The sequence below is a fragment of the Nilaparvata lugens genome, chromosome 4, assembly GCF_014356525.2.
Source record: "Nilaparvata lugens isolate BPH chromosome 4, ASM1435652v1, whole genome shotgun sequence".
NCBI classification, from domain to species: Eukaryota; Metazoa; Arthropoda; class Insecta; order Hemiptera; family Delphacidae; genus Nilaparvata; species Nilaparvata lugens.
The window spans coordinates 63,685,666-63,697,805 of NC_052507.1; the positions used below are offsets into that span (position 1 = coordinate 63,685,666).

Genomic DNA, 12,140 nt, shown 5'->3' on the forward strand with positions numbered 1-12,140 from the left:
TGAAGAAAGACAGGAGAATAATGGTTTTAGAACTAGATGAATTGCAGCTGAACAGAGAGATAATGATGTTGGTGCTAAATAATTTGCAGCTGAACAGAGAGAGAAAATTATTTTAGTGGTAGATGAGTTACAACTAAAAAGAAAAAGGAAGTCTTCAGTACTAAATAAGTTACAGCAATAGATAGCATGATTTATTTCACAGTCATAAAACCGTAATAACTTTTAATGGTGTGATCCAAGCCCTCAAGTTGGGTAGTCTGACTTTGTTTGCTCTTTCATCCACCTGTTTGTTGGTTATTTTCACAACACTTCATCAATTTCTCAGGAACTGAGGTGAGAAATACTTGAATGAAGTTGTAAGGCATATTTTGACGCCGAAATATGAACTAATTATGAAAGCTACATCTATCCATGATACTTGTAGTTCTGTGAACAGTGGACCTCACGCAGTATTCTCATCCACAAGTACCAGATGTCAACTGTTTTAAATGTTAACAAACTCAGTTCACGTTTGAATTTGTATTCTATATGATATAATTCATCCAGTTCCATGATGATCTTTCTATCCGATGAAAATTAATTTTTTAGAATCAAAAATATTATAATTTCTCCAGCATTATTTAGTTTATTTGTTTATTCTTATTCACCTATTAAATTAGTTTTTTCAAATGTGAGAATATTGATACTGAAGGGCACGCATAATAATACCATGACTGCAAAACAAAATATTGAAACCAATGACCTTGAAGCTGCGATTAGACCAAATTTATTAAAAAAATGTTAATAACTCAATCCTTATAGATTATAATATTAGATTGAACATAACTTATCATACACATGATGACACATATGTTCATTCTAATAGAATCTATAAGGATTGAGTTATAACCATTTTGTTAATAACTTTGGTGTAAACCCAGCTTGAAGATGCATACCTCTTTAATGTCTTTGATTGAAACTATAAACCTTATGGTAATATAGACCTTATGTAATATAGACCTTATGGTATAGGGTATAGACCCTATTCAGTAATATACTGGCTTCTCCACACATCTGTGTAATCACTTGTCAGCTGATTTATGATGAATAATTCTATAGTCTGATTTTTACTCTAATATTGGCGTATGAAGGAGGCTCCTTTTTCCTTTTATATTATCCTTGAAATGCAAAATTTCCAAAAACCTTGTATATACGTCGACGCGCAATTTAATAAGGAACATATCTGTCAAATTTCATGAAAATCTATTACCGCGTTTCGCCGTAAATGCGCAACATATAAACATTTAAACATTAAGAGAAATGCCAAACCGTCGACTTGAATCTTAGACCTCACTTCGTTCGGACAATAATTTAATATGCTGACCCCAGCTGACTAAGGCTAAATTAATGCACACCAGTTAGTCAAGACAATACAAGACACGTTTAGTCACAATACTTCACATTGTTGCTTATGACGCAACTCACACTGATTAGTCATTGCAATTAGACATGTCTTCATAAGCAACTATGTGGAGTATTGTGACTGAACGTGTCTGATCATGTCTTGTCTTGTAGTGGAGAAAGATACGAGAGCAACGTTGCCGATCTTCAGTCTTGTCAATGCCTCCTATAGACGGTAGCTGATACGGGTTTATTGATGTAATATTAATTGTTCATTCTCGATTAAAGTAATCATTTATATTTTATAAAGCAATAAATTATATTTTCAATAATTTCGTAATGAATTTTCAAAATTAGGATGGACTATTTTGTTAATGAATTATTAATTCTACATTGTTAAAAGGCGATCTGGCTACAGAGCAAAGCGAGAAAGCGATAGCACTATCCGCTTCGCTGAATGATAGACAAGGATATCAATTCCATTGCTAATCAAACACTGCCGTTATAACGTGGACCTCACTATATCTGTTGCCGTTGGTTAAACTCAATTCTAAGTCTGTTTGCAATCTTTGAGACTGACAGAGAGAGAGATTAGAAAAAGAAGGTAGAGAGAGAAAGAGAAAGTGGAGAAGAGCTAGAGAGTAGAGAACTAGATTACTAGAGAGAAAAATGATGATGAGACGATGCCGTCAAAGAAAGACAACCCTTTATGCTCCTTTTGCCCTCTGGTGTCGATTTTACTTCCCCGTCACATTGTGACTGATAATATTCTACGCGAATCTGTGCCTATGACACTGTTGCATACGAAGCCACCCTGGCATCTGTGAGCTTCACATAATATTGGCAGTGGAGAAAGACAGTAGAACAGCGTTGCCGAATCTCTCCCTCGCCACTGTTTTCTATAGAGGATGGCTGCATAGAGAAAAGGTAACGTAAGTACATATCTAATGGTATAGGGCGTTTATGTTGCAAATTTCAACTCAAGCTAATAGTCTTATAGTAGTTCTTCATTGTGAAGATACGTGTGAAGCTGGTAGTCTCTCATACTGTGCCGTTCTTACATTATTTTCCTGCCAAAACAGTAATAATAGAAAGTAGTCGACAGTGATCGGCTAGGGTTAACAAAAAATCAGCTTGAAATTCGGAGCATAACGACCTATACCATGGGATATCTCCTTATGTAAAGGTGCGTACAGACTTTCGCTCTGCTCCGCAATCGAACGTCACTCGAGCAGATCGATTGATGATCGACCGGGGAGCAAGAGTGGAACGCGAGAACAGCTAACATCTTCCTTAACGTTCAAGATCGGAACGATTGCAGAGAGAGTGCGGAGCGTGCGTGGAGCGATTGCGGAGTGATTACCGAGTGCGCGGAGCGTGTTGGAGGCGCGTATAACTGTACGCACCTTTATATTTCCTCTATGATAGCTGATACCGTTTTATTTGACGTAATAATATCATTCTTGTTTGAAATAATCAATGATATTCTCTATTCGTCAAGAATTTATTTAACAATAATTAATCATTTTTATGATGTACTTTTTGTATGAATTAATAATTAATAATAATTAAATTATGAATTGAAATTCAATACGTTGTTTATCAAATATATTTCTATATTATTAAATCACGATCTGGCAACGTTGCGGAGGTATAGAAGGATAGTAGCGCTATCTGCTTTTTCGAATTATAGACAAGGGTAGCAACACCACTGTTGATCGAATTCTACATTCTTAACGTAGAAAATAAAATTGAAATGAAAAAACACTTAATTAGGTGGAGTAAGGACTTCGATTATTCTCAACAAGAATGAATAGTTGATATTACATCAGATACATTGGTATCAGCTATCTTTAATTGAAGACAGTGGCGAGGGAGAGAATCGACAACGCTGTTCTTCTATCATTCTCCACTGCCATTATAACGTGAACCTCACTATAGGAGCTAGCGGTGTGACGTCACTAAATGATTGGCAACAAGGTGATGAAAGCATTTGTCTGATGCTCCTAATGATCAGCTTATACTAGTAACAGATATAGTAACTGTTACCGATATAGTAACTGTTATATAGTTACTGTAGTAACAGATATATTGAGCTTATAACGACAGATGAGATGATGATGTTGTCGTATCAACGATTTTATTCAGTTGACTGTGTTGGTGTGCGTGTGTGTGAGTGTGTGTGTGTGTGTGTGAGGATGTGCACTGACTCTCTCTTCCCAGTTGTGAGGGAAGAATTTCCTTCTCCAAGGTAGAAATGATTCTATGGGGGTTATAGCGGAGGGAATGGGTGAATAGGGGTTGGGCAGGCCTCGATCGATCACAATGACGTCACGAGTCTCCAAACCGGGGTTCGTTCCCCCCCCCCAAGGGTCCTTGTCCTCCCGTTCATCATTCTCTGGAGCAGTGGCTCCAGAGAGACACTTTCACTTACTCACTCTCCCTCTCTCTCTATTCAGCACCACCTGTTTCGCGCCAAAAAAATTGTTCATCTTTCCTGTTCGCGCCAAAATATTCTCTCGTTTCCCCCTCCCACTAACTTTGTCATCAGTAGTAGTCGAGACTTGATTCGAGCTGATAGACTTGTCAAACAACTCCGAGCCAACATCGATTACATTCTCTGATCATTTTTTCTCATTCAGAATCCACTGATGAAACACTTCTATTCATGCTTCAATTTTATACTCATACTTGAATTGACTCTGAATGTTCTTTGTCACATAGGCCATATGCGCTATAAGAAATGAAACTTATCTAATCGCTCAGTATTCTGCTTCTTCTAAAGACCTTCTGTTGTTTTTACTTTCCTTGCCCTATTACCATAGGTGAGGAGAGTATTTCTTTCTAAAAAAAATTAAGGTACCCTGATTTCAAGTGTTCTATACGTTTCAAGGTCCTCGGAGTCCAAAAACATGATTTTTCGTTGTTGGTCTGTGTCTGAACTTAAGGTCCTTATACCATGAGGATCTGACAATGGGAAATTCAATAAAATTCAATTCAAAATGAGGGGAAAATGACTAAAAAACCATGTTTTTCGCGGTTTTCTCGGAAACGGCTCTAATGATTTTCTTCAAGTTTATACCCTGGAGCTATTCATGAGCCCTATCAGCTCACATAAGTCTCATTTCTGGGAAAATTGCAGGAGCCTCGTAATATTTTCGAGAAAAATGGATTTTGTTGAATTTCTATCACGATTCTCTCAAAAATGACTCGACCTATTTTTTCAAATTCATACCCTATATAGTTATCTATCAGCTCTATCAACTGGCATGAGTCTCCTCCCTGGGAAACTAGCAGGGTGTCCACCCCATCCTTGAGAAATGGACTTAGTAACCTCTTTCTCATGCATGAGGTAGGTAGAGCAGTTTATTTGAAAGATCACATAGTCGACATATTTTACCTGTAGAACAGCTGTTTTGACGACTTTTTAAAAATCATCGAATTTCACAATAATAATATTATTTTCCTCCACCTACTATCAAAAGTCTCATTTTACACCTGGAATCGAATACTAAAGTACTACTTTTCCTCCCATGGGACTAAAAATAATTCCCAGCGGGAAAAGTGATCACTTTTACTCCCAAGGGAGTAAAAATAAACCCATAAGATTAACATGGGAAGAAGTCCGACAACGCCGCGATTGAAGAATGAGGAATGTGGCAACACTGTCGTGGTCGGTAGAGGAAAAGTAAAAGAGCTCTATTTCGATCTTTGGAATATTTTAGCTCTAGGAAATAAGTAGCTCTATTTCGATTGTTAGGTTATGTTCAACCGTTGGTGGATATGAAAAAGTACGTCATCGGCATCTAACGTCATCGGCATCTCTACGAGAGCGTTCATCTAAAGGTACGTTTTCGTTTATGCGAACTTTTCCGCAGTCGACGACGGCAAGCATTGTTGACATTCATATTGTCCAAATTTCAAGTGTGCTAAAACAGCTGATTAAATAACTTTTTCATTATTTGTCTTTATTAATAAAGAAATAAACATTTTCAATAATATCAAAATATTGCCATTTAAAAGTATAAAAAAGTATAAGCTCAACCTGCTCCATTAAACATAATTAACATAATCTTTTAAGTTATGTAGACAGATTGAAATCTACCCAATCTGAGATTCTCTCCCTGTCATGGTCGACGACGGCATTTACGCATAAACGAAAACCCACTTTAACAGAGACGACTGAGCGTGTCTGCACAGAAAACAAGATTGCAGGTTATGTTTTTTCTTGGTTACCTACTAAGATCTTCGAAATCCGCTACCGGTATTGTAGAAGTTATTTTCGTTTTTATAAAATGGAAAGTGAGAGTGATGAGGAGTTTGTTCTAACTCCGCCGAACATTCGACACGAAGCTGAAAATGTAACTGAAAATTTGCTTCCGGAAAAATCAAAGGAACTATACATCAAGCGATATGATTTATTCGTTGAATGGTGCAAGAAGAATTGTGGTGGAACAGTAAGAATTTCAGAAAACGTAATCCTTGTTTACCTCTCACAACAAGCACAGGTATGTAGCCCAAGTTATTTATGGACCATTTATTCAATGTTGAAAGCAACAATTATTGTGAAACACAACATAGACATCAGATGTAGGTAAAATTATTCATTGTTATAGGTATTGGTGTAGGTGGAGGAAAAATGTTGTGTGCATCACGGGACTAAAGTACTTATTCTCCCTCAGGGAAATTGTCGCCCTCGGCTACGCCATCGGGCGACAACAGTTTCCCTCAGGGAGAAAAAGTTGCACTTTAGTCCCTAGATGCACAAATAACTATTACTCAAAGGGAAATGTACTCTGAAAACAATATATACAATAGTTTGATCGATAGTTTTAAATATGTATCCGCCAATCGTCATTAAGTTATTCCCCTGAATTAATTATTCTCTTTTAAGAATGAGGCTTATACAGTTCAATGAGCGAGGAAAGTTGTGTGAGTTTACCACACCAGATTATTTTTCATTCAGAATCCACTGATGAAACACTTCTACTTATGCTTCAATATTATACTCATACTCAAAGACCTTAAAGATGCAAAGACTCACATGCAGCACTAGTGTCGTACTTGGAATTGAAATCGGCCATTGAGGGGGCAACCTATAAGATTATTACATACCAATGCCTTTGTAATCTATAATATAACAAATATATGGATATAATATCTCGTGCTAAAATACCCCAATGGCGGCCTTCAATTTCAAGTAAGAGCTATCATTGGGAAGGCATGGGCGTTGTGGGTTGAATGAAAAAGACTAAGAAATTGTCACATCTTTCATTGTTTACATCTTTCTCACTGATCAGTGGTTTTTTTGACAATTTCTTAGTCTTTTTCATTCAATATGAATAATTACCACAATATCAACTTTTCAACTACACAAAAAGGCGTTGTGGGTCTATATCTCTTTAAGGTCTTTGCTCATACTTGAATCGACTCTGAATGTTCTTTTTTTCACACAGCCCTTCAGCGCTATAAGAAGTGTTTAGTGTTTTCTGAGTGGAAATTGACCTACTCCACTATGACGTACCATGTTCTAATGGAAGATCCCACCTCGCCTGAAGTGAGAGTTAACTGATGAGTTAATTGATGTTGCTAACCTTGTCTATAATTCGACAAAGCAGATAGCACCATCAATTTCCACCTCTGCATCCTTGCTAGATCGTTTTTCCGCAATGTAGAAATATAATAATCAATAATTAACAAAATATCCCATCTCAATTTTGAAATTTATTATTCAATCATTGAAATAGTTATTTGTGCAACTAGTGCGCAAAGTGACAGTTTGCTGCACCGAAAGAAACGTTTACGCCCGAGCCGTAGACGAGGGCGGAATGGCTTCTTGAGTGCAGCAGAGGAACTTTGCGCACGTATTTCACATTAAATTTTCCCTACAGTTACCATTAAATATGAAAAGTGGTTGATTATGGGTAAAATGATGGCTGAAATCCATCAAATGTTTGTGTGTATAATTTTGTTATTAATAACAACTTTAATTTATTTAAACTTGATAATCCAATTGAAAATTAATAATCCATAATTTATTCAAATTAAAAATTAAATTAATCAAATTAATTTGAAAATTTGAATAATTTTGAGTGAATCTTAATTTCTAAATAATTTTTCAACCAATCAATTTATGAATGAAAAAAATATTATTTGAAATAATGAATAATTAATAATATTCGAAATGTATAATTTAATGAGTTCTCATTTTTATTTATTTGAAAATCAGAAAAAATATAGATAGAACAAATTCGCATTCAAAATACACGCCAACAATGTCAACAGCTGATTGGGATGGCTGCAAGATAATACGCAAAGTATTAAGAGTACGCAAAGTAATACTTTGCGCACTAGAGCGGGAAAGTGATTGATTCTTTGGGTTCTGTAATCAGTGCAGGAATGGTCACTTTTCAAGGTAACTGTAGGAAAAATCTATTTTCTTGACGAATAACATATAATTTGATCATTTTAAACAAGAATTAACAGTTTATATCACATCAAATACACCGGTATCAGCTATCCTCCATAGAAGGCAGTAGCAAGGCAGAGAATCGGCAACGTTGTTCTCCCATCTTTCTCCACCGCCATTATAACGTGGACCTCACAACAGAGCAGAGTGAAACGTGAAAGGACCGTTTTAGACAGCCCTTAGGCGGCTGGGCTTATTTAGAACTCTCCCAACTCCAGCTATCATGTTGCAGCAAAACTTGAGATGAGCCTATAACTAATATGCTGCTAATATAGGGCGGAGTTGAGTCAGTGTGAGACCATTTGGGCTCTTGGTTTCCGAGCAGGCTGGGGTAATGAAGCGGACCTGTCGTCTCAAGTCCGTACTTTTGATTTATATCCCAGCTCGCCTTACATATATCACTGTATATCACTGCAGCTCTCCTTACATGTATAACTGTATATCACTGTGATATACGATCGCCGCCATATTGGATGTCATCGGATTACAGCTGGAGCCACTTTCTAGGTCATGGGATTTATCATGCATTAAAAATGGTGGACAATAGTGACTATTCAAGGGGAATTTTATTGTTGACTTTATGTGGTGAAGGAGACAGAAGTGGAGATTCCTTTATTGTATTTTCTTTAAGGGATGTATTTGTTTGTTTATTCATCTGAATAAAGAATGAATAAAGCAGAGGATCGATCGAAGGGTGACAGTTAACTCAGTTATTTGTAAAAATTCGAGTCACTGTCAATGTTGTAAAACCGTCCCATAATGAAACAAAAACACACATGTCAAATTCTACACATTTTCCAACGTTGGTAGACAGAAGGTTGATCACTCACAGGTGTAAGATTCGAAGTGGTGGGGGGAATGCCAGCGTGACGTCACGTGTAGTAAAAAAGTGATAGAGTAACCACACTGAGCATACAGTTTATTCACTGTATCTTCAAATACATCGTCGTTTAATCCCCTCAAGATTGACCTAGAACTTAAAAATTCTCCATACTTATAGCGAATTAATCACCGATTCTAATGATGTTGTTTAAAATATCAAGTTCATTCAACTTGTATGAATAAAATGAAGTTGAAAGTTTTTCAAGAATCTAAGCACGTTACACGATAAAGTTAATAAGCTGGAAAAGCGTTAGTAGACAACGTTATACTATTATAATTTCAGATTAACCTATAAAAAATCTTGATAAATCAATGCATTTCAATAAAACAATAAACCGATCCCGATAAATCCAATGAGTTTCATTCATATAAATGCACTGAACACATGCTGGTATCGAGCACATATTCTACGAGAATCGAAATATCTCATCCCCGAAATTCACAAGCTGATGTATAGCCAAACTACAAAATATAAACACGACCTAGAATATAAAGAAACCTTAAAGGTTTGAAAGGGAAGGTTAGGAGGTGGGTTTTTTGCGTTTATATTCAAAATGCTTGTATTATTCAAATGTTTTGTTAATTATTGTAAAGCAGAAACAGAAAGCTTGCATGTCAAAAAATGTTTGTGTTATATAATTAATTTGACTATAGGTCACCGTATGACTTTCAAGAATGCGATATTCTGCCTACTCTGTACTACAGCCTACGTCACGGCTGCAGTTCCCCCACTCCAATTGCATTTCAACTAAAATACTATAGATGAGTGACCAACCTTCTGTCTACTAACTTTGCACATTTTCAGCTTAAAAGTGGGACCTGTGTTGTCATGAAACCATGATGCTGCACCAAATAAAACGGTGTAGAATTTGACAACATATGTTTGTTTTTATTTCATCCAGTTATTTGTTTTAGTAAAACAAAGGGGAATAAAAATCAAGTAGGCTATATAATGTTACTAGCCGTCAGTCTCGCTTCGCTCGCCATAACCGCTAATTATGGGCGTATCTTTGGCGTTATTTCAAATTCCTTCTAACACAACATTATTACACCCTAGCTTAGCTTCTGTACTAAATTTGAACAATTTATGTTCATTTGTTCTCGATAAAGCTGAGAAAACGCTAAAAACGCTGGAAAAACGCTAATTTTGGGCGTATCTTTGACGTTATTGCAAATTCCTTCTAAGCCCTAGCTGAGCTTCTGTACTGAATTTGAACAATTTCTGTTCATTTGTTCTCGATAAAGCTGAGAAAACGCTGGAAAAAAGCAGATTTTGGGCGTATCTTTAGAAATTCTTCCAAATCCGTTCCTAGTGCGCCTCTAAAGGGCCAACTGGACATAACTACCAAATTTGGAAGTTTTTGGTCCGGTAGATTTTTAGTTCTGCGAGTGAGTGAGTCAGTCTGTCAGTCAGTGTCATTTTGCTTTTATATAATAAATAAATATAATATATATGGATAACAATGTGAAATATTTCTTCTATGTTGAAATCTACTTTGTGAAAATGTTCAAGGACAAAAATTCTGTGAAGTGAAGAATAGAAGTTCTAGAAGACTCAACCTATTTCGCATATGTGTTACCTTATATGAATTTGGGAGAGGAATAGCACGAGGTTACCTTACTCTCCCTATTATTTATTATTTCTTTATTAAGTATGAATTTATTCATTCATACTTATTGTATGAATGAATAAAGAATGAAAAAGAACTATTTCCTAAATCAGAAACAAAAATTTTCTGAACTTCCTTCCTTCTTAAAGCAGAGGATCAATCGAAGGGTGACAGTCAACTCAGTTATTTGCTTTAGAAAAACAAAAGTTTTCTAAAGTATAATATTTATCTTATATCATATATGAACTACTATTAAATTATATTGAATTATTTCCAACTATATCCAAGTATTCTCTGAGGCCCAGTTGCACAAACGCCTGAGCAATTCCAATCATGATAAATATCACGAGAATCAATCTCAGAAAGCTTTTCAGAATAGAAGGCTTTTCTGACTGGTTCTCGTGACATTTAATCATGGTTGAAACTCAACAGGATTTTGTGCAACTGAGCCAAGGAGTCTAATTATTCAATCATTTTTAATTACGGTTGTAAATCCTTCTGACAAAATAAATTGAGTTGATAATGTGGTGTGAGTTAATGATGGTTGTTAATCGTTCTGTGGCTTGGTGCAAGAACTACCTATGTCAAAATATCAACTTTCTCACAAATCAGCTTGAAAGTTCACCTTGTATTTTTTGAATTACGGCATTTCGATACGGAAATGTGAGTGCTAGAAGTACAGAAGTTGACATTGGTAGTTCTAGCACAGAGTATTAATGACAATCTAAAAATATAAGTCTTCATTGGTAGTTTTCGCACTCTGAGAGTGGAATAAGTGGAATAAATCAAGACATTGGTAGTATAAATTTTATAACTTTTTATTGCTTTGAGATAGGACATTGGCACTTCTGGAACTGAAAATAATCGATATTAGTGATGCATTAGTGTATTTAACTCATTTTTGAAAAAAATGACATTGGTAGTTTTTGCACTAAGCCTCAGTGTTGTGAGATACATAAATTGAGTTGAAAATGTGGCGTGAGTTAATGATAGTGTAAATGTGGTGTCAATCACTCTTTATCATCATTTATTCAAGTTTTCAAAACAATACACGGTTTGTAGAAGAATACAATAGATATAATGAACTATGTATGTGCAGTTATAACTTGCCTAATAAAGGAAAGTGCGTCCTAACTCCGCTCAATAAAGAATTTTTGAATTTCATTTCACTACCGGTAACTTGTGAGTTTCAGGTTTTGAAAAACATTCTCATTTAATTCTGATTCTCATTTAATTCTGATTCTCATTTAAAAACATTCTAATTTCAGCTTCCTAGTCAAGGTTGTTTGATAATCATAGTGAGATACAGAAATTGAGTTGAAAATGCTGTTTAGGCAATGCTTCCATTGTCAATCATTCCACCATCATTATTTATTAAATTTTTCGATCCAATATATTGTAGAAGAATATTATAGGTGTCATGAAATATGTATCTGCAGTTACAGGTCGGAAAAATGCTTCTCTATTCATTTTTTGTTTCCTTTTCAAAGGTTGGCAAATTCAATACAATTTACAATGACAGCACATTCAGTACATTTATGACAATGACAATTTATGCACACTTTGTGGACGTCCCATATACAATGAAGCTTTGTTGGAATAAGTGGAATAAATCAAGACATTGGTAGTATAAATTTTATAACTTTTTATTGCTTTGAGATAGGACATTGGCACGTCTGGAACTGAAAATAATCGATATTAGTGATGTATTTAACTCATTTTTGAAAAAAATGACATTGGTAGTTTTTGCACTAAGCCACAGCGTTGTGAGATACATAAATTGAGTTGAAAATGTGGCG

General features: G+C 35.5%; 1 protein-coding gene across 2 annotated transcripts in view; it reads right to left on the minus strand.

Annotated features, from left to right (window-relative positions):
• Positions 1-12,140, minus strand: part of LOC111056406 (Kv channel-interacting protein 1) — a 173,171-nt gene that overhangs the window by 62,241 nt on the left and 98,790 nt on the right. The gene's annotated exons all lie outside the window — the stretch shown is intronic.